This window comes from Ceratotherium simum, chromosome 22 (genome assembly GCF_057802395.1).
Source record: "Ceratotherium simum simum isolate JZ-2026a chromosome 22, ASM5780239v1, whole genome shotgun sequence".
Lineage (NCBI taxonomy): Eukaryota > Metazoa > Chordata > Mammalia > Perissodactyla > Rhinocerotidae > Ceratotherium > Ceratotherium simum.
In genome coordinates, this window is record NC_141921.1 from 27,713,056 (window position 1) to 27,726,501 (window position 13,446).

Sequence of the window (13,446 nt, forward strand, 5' to 3'; positions counted from 1 at the left end):
ACTTGTCACATTCCAATTCCACGTTTGTCTGTGTGACCATCAGATAATTGTGTTCCCCCCACTGGACTGAGTGGCTTTGGGAGAGCGAGGAGGCTGGGCGGGGGGCTGCTCACCACCGTGCTCCCCGCAGCAGGCGCAGTGCCCGGCACACAGCAGCTGCTCAACACAGAGGCGTTTGTTGAGTGAACAAATGGGAGAACCAAGGGAGCAGACCAGTGACAGCAGCAGCTCGTCAAAGGAAGGGCCATGCAGACGCGCTGGGCTGGAGGATTTCGAGTGGCTTCTGGGAGCAGCCCCTCCTCTCCCTCCTAGAGATCAAAGACTCTAATTGACACTTAAGCATCTTGTTTGTTCTACTTTTTAAACAGAAATCGGCACAAGGTTTGGGACCTGGAACTCGGAGCGTGGGGGCTGGGACTCCCCCCACTCTCCAGTAGGCTGGTCGAGTACTCGCCGGTTTCGGTGTTTCCAACGGCTCTCACCACTGTCGTCCCTCCAGCTTAGACGACAAGTGTCCACACGCAGCAGGGTTTCCAGTGAGCATAATAACAACGGGCGTTTATTGAGCGCTTACTGCATGCCCGTGCCTAGCCCAGCCCCTCACATACACCAACCCCTTTCATCTGCCCATCAGCCCCCCGAGGAAGCACTAGCCCTGTTTCACAGACGGGGGCTGAGGCCCAGAGAGGGGCAGCCACTTGCCCAAAGCCTCACAGCTGCTGAGTGGGGGGTGGTGAAGCCTGGGCTCCCAGGTGACTCCAGCCTAGTTTAAACACCTTTCTATTGGCTCTCTCTGCAAGTCTTGGATCCCTCATCTGGAAGCTGGGCTCACAGGAGCACCTCCTGGAAGGACTGTTTTGAGGACTGAAGGAGAGGACGAGGGCATTCAGCAGGCGCTGGATAAATAGTCCCCTTCTACACACAGACCTCACGGTGGCCCATGAAGGTGACTGAGACCAGCCTGAGCCAGAGGCAACCTGAACATGACTACTGGAAGGGGTTAGATCACTGACTCCAAAAGTCCCATTTTACAGATGAGGAAACTGAGGCCCCAAGAGGGAAGTGATTGCTCCAAGCTGCTGGGGTCGGGGCCACACCTTCCCATTCATGGGCCGGTGTTCCTTCCTCACCACAGCTGTGGTTCAAATGCTGCTTCTAAATTTAAAAATAATAATAATCCATAAAAATAAAGGGGTGAGCAAGAACGAGGCTCGCAGCTGCCCTGTGGGACCTGACCTGACACCCCCTGCTTATGCTGAGAGCGAGGAGAGGAGCAGGGCCCTCTCTAAGGGTGGAGGCTGAGGGTAGGACCCAAGGGTGGCCTTTCTACGACAGACCACGGGCCTGGCTCCCCGGCTCAGCGTCCTTCAGTGGCTCCTCACGGCCAAGCAAATGCCTCCGCTCAGCCTTCTAGGCCTGTCACAGCCTCCTTCCCCCAGCATCTCCGGCCACACCCCCCTGCCAGATCCCGCTCCCTTCTAGAATCTGCTTCACTCTTGCTCAGGATTAGGCCTGAAAGTCCATTTCTAAAGCCCACCCTCTCAGATGACAAATTCTCCAAAAGCTAATCTGCAGAAGGGTTAATTTATCCACAATAACTCCCCGATAATTGTCAGACAAATACTTTGGTGCCCGTGACCTTGAGCAACTTACGTATGCCATGTGCGCGTTCATCTACTCAACAGCTATTTATTGAGCATCTACGACGCGCCGGGGTGGTGTTGCATGGTGCTTGGGAGAGGAGATGCTGAGATCTCGGGGTAGAATCCCTCATTTCTCTGCCAAAGGCATGGACGATGGCAAGAGGCAGTAAACAGTAGAAGAGAGAAGAGCGTGTCGAGACTGTCCGCGCGGACCTGGGGCTGGCCAGGCGGACCCATCAGCTGCCCCCCCCAGCCCTCCCACCTGAGCGCTGCCGGATCATCCACGCCGGCCTTTCCCTTCGCCTCTGCTCAGACTCGGCCCTGCGTTCACCCCCAGAACCCCCGCCTCTGCTCACCAGACCCAGACTCGGGACCCTCATCCAACCCCGGAAAGGGGAGAGCCCCCTTTGGCCTTCCCAGCTCAGCACTTGTGGCCAGAGTGATGGGGGCCCCATCTCCTGCCCTCCCCAGAAGGGGATGGCCCCATTAATAGGAGGGAGGACCTCTGGCTGTGATCATAGGATTTTCTGCTTCTCTCACCAAAAAGTATCTATTACTTTAAACAAATAAAAATAGACACAACTACTGCAAGCTGGAAAAATCGATAAGTTATAAAAGTCAACGTGTGGGGCTGGCCCCGTGGCTTAGCGGTTAAGTGCACGTGCTCCGCTGCTGGCGGCCCGGGTTTGGATCCCGGGCGCACACCAATGCACCGCTTCTCCGGCCATGCTGAGGCCGCGTCCCACATACAGCAACTAGAAGGATATGCAGCTATGACGTACAACTATCTACTGGGGCTTTGGGGGGAAAATAAATAAAATTATAAAAAAAAAAAAAAGTCAACATGTGAATAAATACATTGTCTCCATCACAAAAGATCCTGAGAGGGTGTCCAGGAATGGGCCCGGCTCTGCCCCAGAGGAGCCCTGAATCCCGGCAGAGGTGGGGCCTTGAGTGGGGTGGGCGGAGACAAGCTCAGGGGCTCTACCGACTTCGTCTCTGACCCAGCGTTTCCCTGAAATCTGAGGCAGCAGCAGAAGTGGCTGGACTAAGGGCCCATGCGTCCTTGCGCAACTCGTGCGGTGTGTTCATCCGTCTACCCAACAACCCTGTTGAACACTGTGCCCCAGAGCAGCACAGCGCCGTGGTTAGGAGTGTGCATGCTGAAATCGCACTGCCTGGGTTCACACCTCACCTCTCCCGCTGCCAGCTGTGTGTCCTAGGGCAAGTCGCTTAACCTCTCTATGCCCTAGTTTTCTCATGTAATAGTAATATTTATCTTACAGTGTTTCAATAGGGATTAAGGTAGATATTCCGTGCCAAGTGTTTTCATCAATTTCTGGCATGTGTAATTCTTGATAAATGTTAGCAATTATTAATATTGTATTGGTCCTGAACTAAACAAGACAGACACAGTCCCTGCCTCATGGGACGTACTTGCGAGGTAGGGTCTGTTAACTCCATTTAACAGATGAAGAAACTGTGGTTCACAAGTTAAGTGACTTGCCCAAGGTCACCCAGCTAGTCAGAGACGGAACAGAATCTCTCTGGATCCATTACAACTGTGTTTGGCTGCAAGTAATGGAGAATCTGGCTTAAACAAATACAGGTTTATTTTTCTCACCTGAAATGCAGTCCAGAGGGCAATTGCTGGTGCTGGGTGCTCATGATAGCATCAGATACCAGGTGCTTTCTTTTTGATTTTCTGCTCTGCCATTCTTAGCATACACAGCTTTGTCTTTGTGCTTGTTACCTCATAGTCACAAAATTGCTGCCACAGCTCCAGGCATTTTGTCCATGTACCAGCCAGGAAGAAGGAGGAGGGCAAGGAGTATAGAATTTTTCCCACTAGGTCTATCCTTTTTCATCAGGAAAGCAAGTCCTTCCCAGAAGCCACACTCAGCAGACTTCTGCTCACATCTCATTGGTCAGAACTGAGTCTTATAGTAAGCCGTGGCCCAATCACTGGCCAAGGGAGATGAGATTACCATGGCTGACTTAGACCAATCACAATTATTCCTGTCACTAGGGGCCCATCCTCTATGAGAGCAAGAGAAGAACAGAGAGGGAGCAGGTGGATGTCAGTGAGTGGTGAGTAGTGTCAAACACAGTCTAACCACTGGGGCACACTGCCCCCTATGCTCTGCCCATCTGCTGTTCTCTACCCCTCAGTCAACGTGCACTGAAGCCCCTGACCAGACCAGGCCTGAAGCCAGGTCCTGGGGCTGCAGAGAGTGAGGTGCGCCTCTGCCCTCAGGCTGCTCACAGTCAGATGAGTCAGGGAAGCAGATGGACAAGGAGGCTGTTCTATTCTGGGTGGTCGGTTGTGAGATGAGGATGGGCATGTGGGGCTGTGGGAGCTTAGGGCAGCCGGGGCAGGCCTCCCTGAGGGGACATTCGTGCAGAGACCAGGAGGTCCAGGGGGAGGTGTTCAGTGAAGGGGAGGGGCTCTCAGGAGGAGGGACCAGCTGGTGCAAAGGCCCGGGAGAGAGTGAGTGAGAAAGACACGTTAGCGGGATGGGTTAGCGGGATGGCAAGTGGGTCTGTGTGGCCCAGGCAGGTTGTGGGGGGCGGAGGGTGACCAACGATTGAGAAGATGGAGGAGGCAGAGGGGGCTGGATCCTGAGGGACCTCAGGAGCCACGTGGAGGGGTTTGACCTTGACTCTGAGTGCAGTGGGGCCCCTGGGGGACAGGAAGCCCTGGAGAGATTTAGGTCGACGTGCATTTTAGAAAGATCATAATGCTGCTGTGGGGGTGGGCTGGGGGAGAGGGGTGAGGAGGGTGGGCCGGGGGAGGTAGAGCCTGGACTGGTTAGTGGGCATTTGCTTTACTCAAGGCTGGATACCAGGGTTCCCTAGAGGAAAGTAACAGGGGTGGAGAAAGGCCGTGTCTGGGAGAAACTGGAGGAGGCAGATGAGAGGCAGCCTGGTGATGGCTCCGATGGGGGTGAAGAGGAGACGGTGGGTCTTGAGGACCAGGTCCTCAGCCTGGGTGGCACTTCCTGACAGGTAGACACGCAAGAGAAGCACTTGGAGACCCTGTTCCTCTGATGCTCCTCGTCTCGTAGGATGGCCCCGTCTGGTCCCCGCTGATTCTCGCTGGTCTCAGAGTGGCTTTCCTGGGGTTCCTCCAAGGACACAGGCTTCCTGTAATTGTCTCCTAACGCGAGAGGCGCCATAGAGCCTCTAAGGTCCTCCTCCCTGGCCCTCTCAGCTGCCTCGGGGTCCCGGCAATCTGGCAGCAGTGCCCCCCACAGCTCCAGACGGAGCGTGCAGATCCGGCATCACCTTCAGCCTTCTCTTAGAGTCAGGTCACCAGTGGGTTAATGCCCCCTGCTTTCTGCCCTCCAGGGAGTAAGGAAACCCCTCCCAGGCTCACTGTCTCCTGTGAGCCTCCAGGGTCCTCCGGGAGAGGGAGGCACAGGCCTGATGCCCGAGGAAGGTCTGGGCTCTGGATGCCAAGACCCTGCTCTCACTCCACCCCGACAGCCTGGGCCAGGCCTCCGTTTTCTGCCACGAACTGCGGGGGTGGGGAGAGGTGTGAGGAGGGCACAATGCTGGGGGGCCTCTTGGCTGTCCCGAGGGCTACGCTCCACTCCAGATATGCGCTGCCATCCCCCAGGTGCTCAGAGAAACCTGCACTCGGAGCCCTGGGCCTTGGGCTGTAAACGGGAGCAGAGACAGCCAGTCCTGACCCAACAGGCGGGGGAGAGGGAGGGAGACTGGGGAAGGCACATATCTCTGATATTTTAGCCCTGTGTCCCCTGGTTTTCAAGCCACTTCCTCCAAATCCTTTTCTCACAGTTTGCTAACCACTTGACCAACTCCCCAAGAGACACAGCCATGGGGGAATCGCGGCAGCTGGGGACATTCACAGGGCACGGGACTGAGCATGTCACACGCAGGACCTCGTCTCGGGCTCCCCACACCCTGTGAGGCAGGTGCTGTTGCCGTCCCCAGTGTACGGACCAGGGGACTGAGGCATGAAGAGGTTAAGTCACCTGCCCAAGGTCACACTGCTCGTAAGTTGTGGCCCAACCTCCACACCCCACAACTTCTTCCCCAGACCTGCTGAAAAGGCCCTCCATGGCGATCTAGTCTTTCCATTATTATGCACAAGGGGAAACTGAGGCCCAGAGAGGATAAGCAACTTATCCACAGTCACACAGCCCATTAGTGACTGAGCCAGGCCTCCCAATTTTCACCCAGGTTTCCTCCACCTCCAGGCCACTCTGGCCCCCTTCTCCTTGGCACCGGCAGAGAGATGACCCGGAAGATGGAGGAGGCCAGACACGGGGAGGCCCAGGTGGCTCTGTAGGGCGTCGTGAAGATGGGCAGTGCCCACAGCAGCCGGCAAACTGCCCGGGGCCCCTGGGCTCCCTGCTTCCTCCCACCCACACACCGCAGAGAAATAGATGCTTTGAAAATGAAAGTCGACTTGAAGTAAACAGATTAGCAGTGGTTATTGCTAACAGTTTATTAATTAAGTGTCCTAAATACACTGAAACCTGAGCATTTAATTTAGATTTATAGGGATAGTTTAAATTTATAAGACCAGTTATTATGCATTAAGTACAGCAAATGCCAATTGATTTTCACAGGCGATATTTATTGAAGGATTAAAAAAGAAAATTATGTAAAATTTAATGGCCCTTGCGGTGCATGTAAGAGCTGGGGGGAGTTTGGGACGGGGGTGGGGGGTGCCTCAATTCAGGAGCTGCTCTCTTGTCGTCTGGATGACAATCTCATCTTCCCCTTGTTAGTCACTGAAATAAAACTAGGCATCACAGTGCAAATGAGATACACACACTATGTATCGTGATGAGAGACGCTGTCTGGGCGGCTTCTACACCAGCCGGAGAGCCAAGGGCTGTGCAGGGCAGGGTGGCTCAGTGGAAGGGCTCAGAACGGGAGTCTGGAGCCCTGGTTTCTCGTCCAGCCTAGGCTCTGCTTGGGCCATGACCGTGAGGGCACTCACCTCCCCTCTGTGCACTTTCTTCTCCGGAGCTCGGAACCAGGGGGGTCAGGGACTGGTGGTCTGGGCGCCCCTGCTGGATATGAGGTTTGATGACCTTGGGCATTTGTTCCCACATCTGGATGGGGCATTGGACGCTGTGTCATAACACCCCAGGCTCTGTCTCTCTTCTCATACAACCCACAGTCCTGGGAGCCCCACTTTCACGATTCTAAAGAGGCCATGTCTGCAACGTGGCAGGTAGGCACGGGGATGGGCTGGCTTCCCTCCAGGTGGGGTCAGGCCAAGCCACAGGGCACTCCGCTGAGGACATGAGGAAGGCTGTCCCCATGCAGCCAGGTACTGCTGGCCCTGGAGGCAGGGCCAGGATTGGTCTCGCAGAAACCACACCAGGTGTTTTAAACATGGGGATTTAGCAAAGGGAACCAGTTGCAAGAGTGTTGGAAGTGCTGAAGGAACCAAAGGGAAGTGGAGACAGCCCAGAGGTTAGTTCCTGCAGGGGTTACGAGGGCTAGAACAACGCAGGGAGTGGTGGTGCAGCCAGGAGCATTTGCTGAAGTCTCTGGGGGAGAAGTTGCAGTGGGGGCCACCCTCTGCCTCCACTCCCAGACCCACCAAGGTCCACGAGAGCCCATGCCCACCCACTGCTACAGCTGACAGAGCCCACGACTGCCGTGGGGACCCCCAAGGGCCACTCCTGTGTGGTGAGCACTCCTGGTGAGCATCTGGGTGGGTTCCTAACATCCTCACACTACGTGCTATTCTGAGAGATCCATCCACATGCCTCTGCCCTAAACCTCCCTGTCACCAATCCTTCCATCCTGTTCTTTCCAAGTTCCTGATCTTTTAGACAAACTGTTAGCCACTGCCTATGAATCAGGTAGATCTTTGCCTCTGGCCATTTCCTCATCCCAGGGAACTGGACACAGAGGTGTGTTGCTGAAGACCCGCCCACTGGGAGGGCTTCTCTTTCTTCCTGTCTTCAGGGTCAGTGGGATTGCTGCGGGAGTCCACTGCAGGTGCCCGCGTATCGCTGAGCTGGTGCAATGGGTTGAATGGTAACCTCCCCTCTCCCATCCCTCAAAAAAGATATGTCCACCTGGAACCTCAGAATGTGACTGTATTTGGGAAAACGGTCTTTGCAGATATAATTAAGGTAAAGATCTCAAGATGTGATCACCCTGGATTAGGGGGCCCTAAATCCGATGACAAGTGTCCTTTTAAGAAAAAAGGAGCAGACAGAGACACAGGGAGGGGGAGGTCATGTGGATGTGGGGATGTTGTCACAAGCCACAGGACACTAGGAGCCACTGAAAGCTGGAAGAGGCAAGAGGATCCTCCCCCTGAGCGTTCAGAGACAGCCTGGCCCTGCCAACACCTTGATTCCAGACTTCCGGCCTTCAGAACCATGAGAAAGTAAATTTCTCGTTTTCAGCTACCAAGTTTCTGGTAATTTATTACAGTAGCCATGGGAAACTGACATGGCTGGTGATGGAGAATGTCACACGAGGCCAGTGGCGTGGGTGGAGGGGAAGGTGGCGATGCAGCTGGAGAGGGTGGCGCGGTGAGGCCCCTGCCACCTGCTCATGCAATTTACCTGTCCCCAGGGCACGCTCGAGCCCAGATTTATACACGCCACGTCCACCTGACGCTGGACTAATGCTCACATATGACTCTATAACCCAGTGGCCTGGGTGACACCAGAGCAAGAGGGACCACCGGGTTCATAGTCACTTGGTGGCCCAGGGTCTGGCATTCATTCCTTCTCTACCAGGGCCCAGCGAAAAGCCGAGAGCTATTTTCAAATGGAGAACAGTTACCTGCAGAGGAAGACGTGGCTTTGCACCAAACACCTAGACAGCTGTGCTGAGTCTTCTATGGGGTCTGCCGCTGGCCCCAGAGCATCCTGCTTGCAGAGTTAGTGTCAGCAGGTGGCCCGGGGCACAAGGCCTGGGTGTCAGGGCAGCTGGCCCTGGAGACTGGAATTGCTGCAGGGCCTTTTCTGGCTCTGAGCCCCACGCAGCTGTACAAGTTATTCCGAAAGTGGGTCGGGGCCGCACACACACGTGTCAGGTGGGTGGTTTCCTAAGTTCAGAGAGGCCCCCAAGGTCGTACCTCGTTCTTAGGCTGTGCCTCTCCTTCCCAGTCAATGCCTTCACTTTCAAGGCAGAGACTGGGAGCTTGTAAATTCAACTTATGTTGCAATTCCACAACCCACAGGATTAACTTTTAGATCTGATTTTCATTTGTATCTGCCTTTGTGGCTACAAAACATAAAAGCTTCCTTAGGGCAATCAGAGCCCATTTCTGGTTTTCTGGCCGGGCTTCGCATGGAGAGTTTAAACACCACGCTTGTCGTTTTCTTTCTGCAGACTCTCCAGTACCGTCCTAAGCAGCCATCGCACTCCTCCTTCCTTCTAACAGGCGTGGTGATGAGCTCAGAGGCCAACGCAGCAACCACCTGTCTGACACAGCCCATTGCCCAATAGGCTGTTTGTCCCAGGCAGCCACGGGGATGACTTTGGTGACTGCGCATCCCTACCTACCATGGGCTGCCTCCATGCCACTCTCCCCCTGGCAATGGAGCCTCCCTCTCTGTGCTCAAGCCCCAGCAAGGCAGACAGCCCAGCCTCAAACCCCATCAGTGACAGCTGTTTCCTGCTGTCGCTGCTGATACCAAATGCCGTACCACTCAGGGCTCATTTAGAGAAAACAGAAACTCCACTAGAATTGCAAACAGAGGGGATTTAATGCGGCTGCTGATTACAGTGTTGAAGGGGCTGAAAGAGTGAAAAGGGGAGATGAGAGGTTCTGGGACCGGAGGAAGGACAGGGAGGAGGGGGTGCTACAGAGCTCGGACCCACTTCCTGCTGGCTCTGGGGGCCTTGCTGCTGCCGCTGCTGCTGTGGTCATCGCTGACCCCACTCCTGCCAGAGCCACCCAAGCCCCCTGCCGCTGGCCACCGTTGCTGCTGCCAGAGCCACCAAAGGGCGCAGAGCCGTCAGCCGCCTGGTGCAGCCAGAACCCCTTCCAGAAGCAGAGAGGGGGATGCACACAGCTTCTCCCCGCTCCTGCCTTTCAACCCTCCACTACACCTTCCAATGTCCAAGGCTAAGTGGGGGCCAGCAGGCAAGAAGGTCTGGAGATGGGGTTAGCCGGCCCCACATGACACAGTGGGGTAACGGAGCAGAGCACACAGCGGATGGACAGGTGACCTGCACCGTGGTTCAGGGCTCAGACTCTGGTGCTCGTCCAAACAGTTTGAAAGTCAGCTCTGTGCCCTTGAGCACATCCTTTGATCTCTCAGAGCCTTGCTTTACCCATGGGTGAAATAGGGATAATGACACCCCACAGAGTGTTGTATGAGGCTTAGATAATCATGTGAAGGTGTCCAGGCCAGGGCCTGGCCCGTAGGTGCCCTCACCCAATGGCGGCTGATGTCATCAGGACCAGCCTCACCCCTAACTTACTCTGTGACCTTGAGCCGGTGCCTGGACTTCTCTGGGCTCCATTTTCTCCTCTAAGTGAACACGGTTGCCCTAGAGGCTCCCTCCAGCCCTGCTGAGCCTATGGCCGTGAATCACCCCTTGCATGAAATGGACGGGCGGGAGGGATGGAGGGAGGACTGAACTCTGGGAAGCAGCGGGGGGGAAGGGGAGGCTTGGGGAGGGTCTGGTTGTGTCTGAGTGTTCTGAGCCGTGCGCTTCGCTGGGGAATATGTCCACGTGTCAGGCAGCTCACACTTCAACCACCTTAATGTTCCCTGTATCCCCAGGCTAATGTCACCCCGGCAACACCAACCTGGTCTCTGTTCTCTCTGATATGCTCACTCTCAGCACCGCTCAGCTGACAAGAAATTGCCAGGAGCAGTGTTTCTCTGCACACTGTGGTCCGGAAGGAAAGGGAGCCTCCGATACATCCATCACGAAGGTTAGATGTGTAAGCTCCGGGGCCTGCCAGGGGCCTGAGGGCCTGAGTGTTGAGAATCTTCCCGTTTGGACTAGAACTATGAGTTAAACCTGTTGGAACTCAGGTTCGGGTGTGCTGGAGACGCTGCAGGAGCCGGGCCCTTAGGAAACTCTACAGCTTAGTTGTTAAGAGCACAGGACATTCGTGTCCCACAGAGAAGGATCCAGGGTCCTGCTCCGCCATCTGCTAATTTACGCCAATTACTTAACTTCTCTGAGACTCAGTTTTTAATTTATAAAAGGGAATAGGACTATCTTCTGTAGTTGGCACGTGTGCTGTTTTGGCCCATCCAGCAACCCTTTCCCCTGCTGTTTTCAGCACCCACCACTCCCACCGCCCTTTCTTCAGGAAACTAAGCCTCACGCACCCCCCAGGCCCTGATATTCTGGCTGGGTTGTCAATCACCGACCTTATCCCACCCCTCTCCTTAGAGATAGGTACAGGCCTAGACTGAGCCAATCATGGTGCTCCATTCCCCTGGGAAATAGTGATTGGTCCAAGGAGAACATGTGACCAAAATCAGGCCTATCAGAATCCTTGACTGGGACTTTCTATGTGGCCATTAGAGAGGGCAGTTCTCTCTTCCTTCTGGAGTCACTAGATGGGAGGATGTAAGCTTGGAGCTGCCAATGGTTATGACTCTGCTTCCCCCTCCCCTCTTCTGCCTCATGAATAAGTCCATTAGCAAAGAGAGAGATGCTCCCACACAGAAGAAAAATAGGGATTCAGAGACAGAGAGAATGAGAGATCTGGTGATATCATTGGAGCCCCTGAATCCAGCCGTGCCTGAAGCTATTCCTTGGTATCTTTCCCAGTTCTGCAAACTACTGAATTCCCTCTTGGGTTAAAGCAGCTTGATTCGTTTGGTTGAAAGTGTTGAAGACTCAACCCAAGCTGCTTTAGCCCAAGAGAGAATTGAGCATCTCAGTAAACGCTGGATTTACTCCAGCCAGAGTCACTGCCTGTCCTTCCCTGGCGTTTATCACCGTGATCGCAGGGGCCTGGGGAGTGTCTGTCTCCTTCCACTTGGCTGAGGGCCCCTCAGGGCAGGCACAGGGCCTGCTGTGCCCGCATTTACTCCCATCTCAGGGCCTGGTGCGTAGAAGGTGCTCGGGAAATGTCTGATGGATGGAGGAGAGCGTGAGCAAGCACATGAGTGCTGACCAGGTCTTCCTCTCCCTCGTGTCCGTGACGCCTCCCTAAACACCCCGTAACCATGGTTACTTGAGGCTTTGATGTCCCCTCCAACATCCTCCTCTGGACTGGGAGCTCTGCATTTATTCAGTCATTTGTAACCTAGATATTTATCAAACACTTATTAAGCATCCTAGGCACTGTTGCAGGCACTAAGAATATAAAAGTGAACTAGACAACTCTGCCATCATGGCACTTACATTCTAGTGAGGAGACTGATGAAAAACAAGGAGATGTGCTCCATTGTGCCAGGTCCCAAAGCGTGCTCTGAAAAACATAACGCATGGAAGGGGCAGGGAGGGGGCAGGGAGGATGCAGGTTGGGGAGGAGCTCTGAGTGGAGGAGACCCATCTTTGTCGTCACCTGCTCCCCGCTGTGACAGTCTGCTCCTCGCACAAGCCTGGGGCTTAGTGATGTTTGAAGAATGAGTGAAGTAAGGAGTGACCTTCCCACGGGCAGGTCAGCTGCTCCTGGAGGCCTGGCCGTGGGAAGCAAAGCGCCGAGGGAAGTGGAGGGGAGGACAGAGGAGCTGGGGAGACAGCAGAAGCCCCATGCCTGGAGCTGTGGCCCAGGTGGTATGGAGCCTGGCACCCGTGTGAAGAAGCAGGGGCCAGTCTGTGTTGCAGGCAGAGCCCAGGCAGCAGCCTGGCTGGCGGCGAGGGCGGGCCCAGACTCCTTGGGAGCACCTTTCTCGGGAACTGGCCTGGTCTCTGCCCCTGGCGGCTCAAGAGCTGCAGACACAGTTGAATCCAGGAGGGAGCAGGAAGGAATACCCCAAACTTACTCTCCTCCTGTCCTCTCATCTGCTGGCAGGACTTCTCATTGGCTGAACCCTACGGAAGCCAGCCAGCAAGAGGCCCTGCTATGGACCACACGCTCAGCCTCGCTGGTGCAGAGCTCGACAGGGGGAGGATGAGGCGGATGCGGAGAAAAACCAGCCAGAGATGGTTAGAAGAATATTCCCCCCAAAAGCTAATGATGTTACTGCAGAGAACTCTTTAGAGTCTTTTAGTTTCTTTATATTTTGGTATCAATTAAATTTTTCACAATGAGTGTGAATCATTTGTTTCATAAAGGTATTTTAAAGGGAAATCAGGGGCCGGCCAGGTGGCATAGCGGTTAACTGTGCGCACTCTGCTGCGGCAGCCTGGGGTTCACAGGTTAGGAACCCCGGGCGCACACTGACGCACCACTTGTCAAGCCATGCTGTGGCGGCATCCCATATAAAGTGGAGGAAGATGGGCACAGATGTTAGCTCAGGGCCAGTCTTCCTCAGCAAAAAGAGGAGGATTGGCAGCAGATGTTAGCTCAGGGCTGATCTTCCTCACAAAAAATAAACAAAAGGAAATCAGACGACTTCACGCTCAGGGGCAGAACAAGGTGACCATGCCATCATGACCCCCCTGGAAACTGGGTCTCAAGGTCACATTTGAGGGTCGGCAGGTGCAAACAGGCTGTGGTGAGAGAGCAGGGTCCAGGGGCCTAGACATCCGAGTCCAGGTTCTGCCTCTGCTCCTACCCTGCAGTGTGGCCTCCAGCGTGTCCCTCCTCCTCCAGGCCTCTGTTTCCCCAATCTAAACCAGTGATCCCTAATGGGTTTTCCAGGTCCAATGGGCCAGGAGCCCTCTGAGAAGGAAGAAGTCACCAACACTGTAGGAGCCTGGT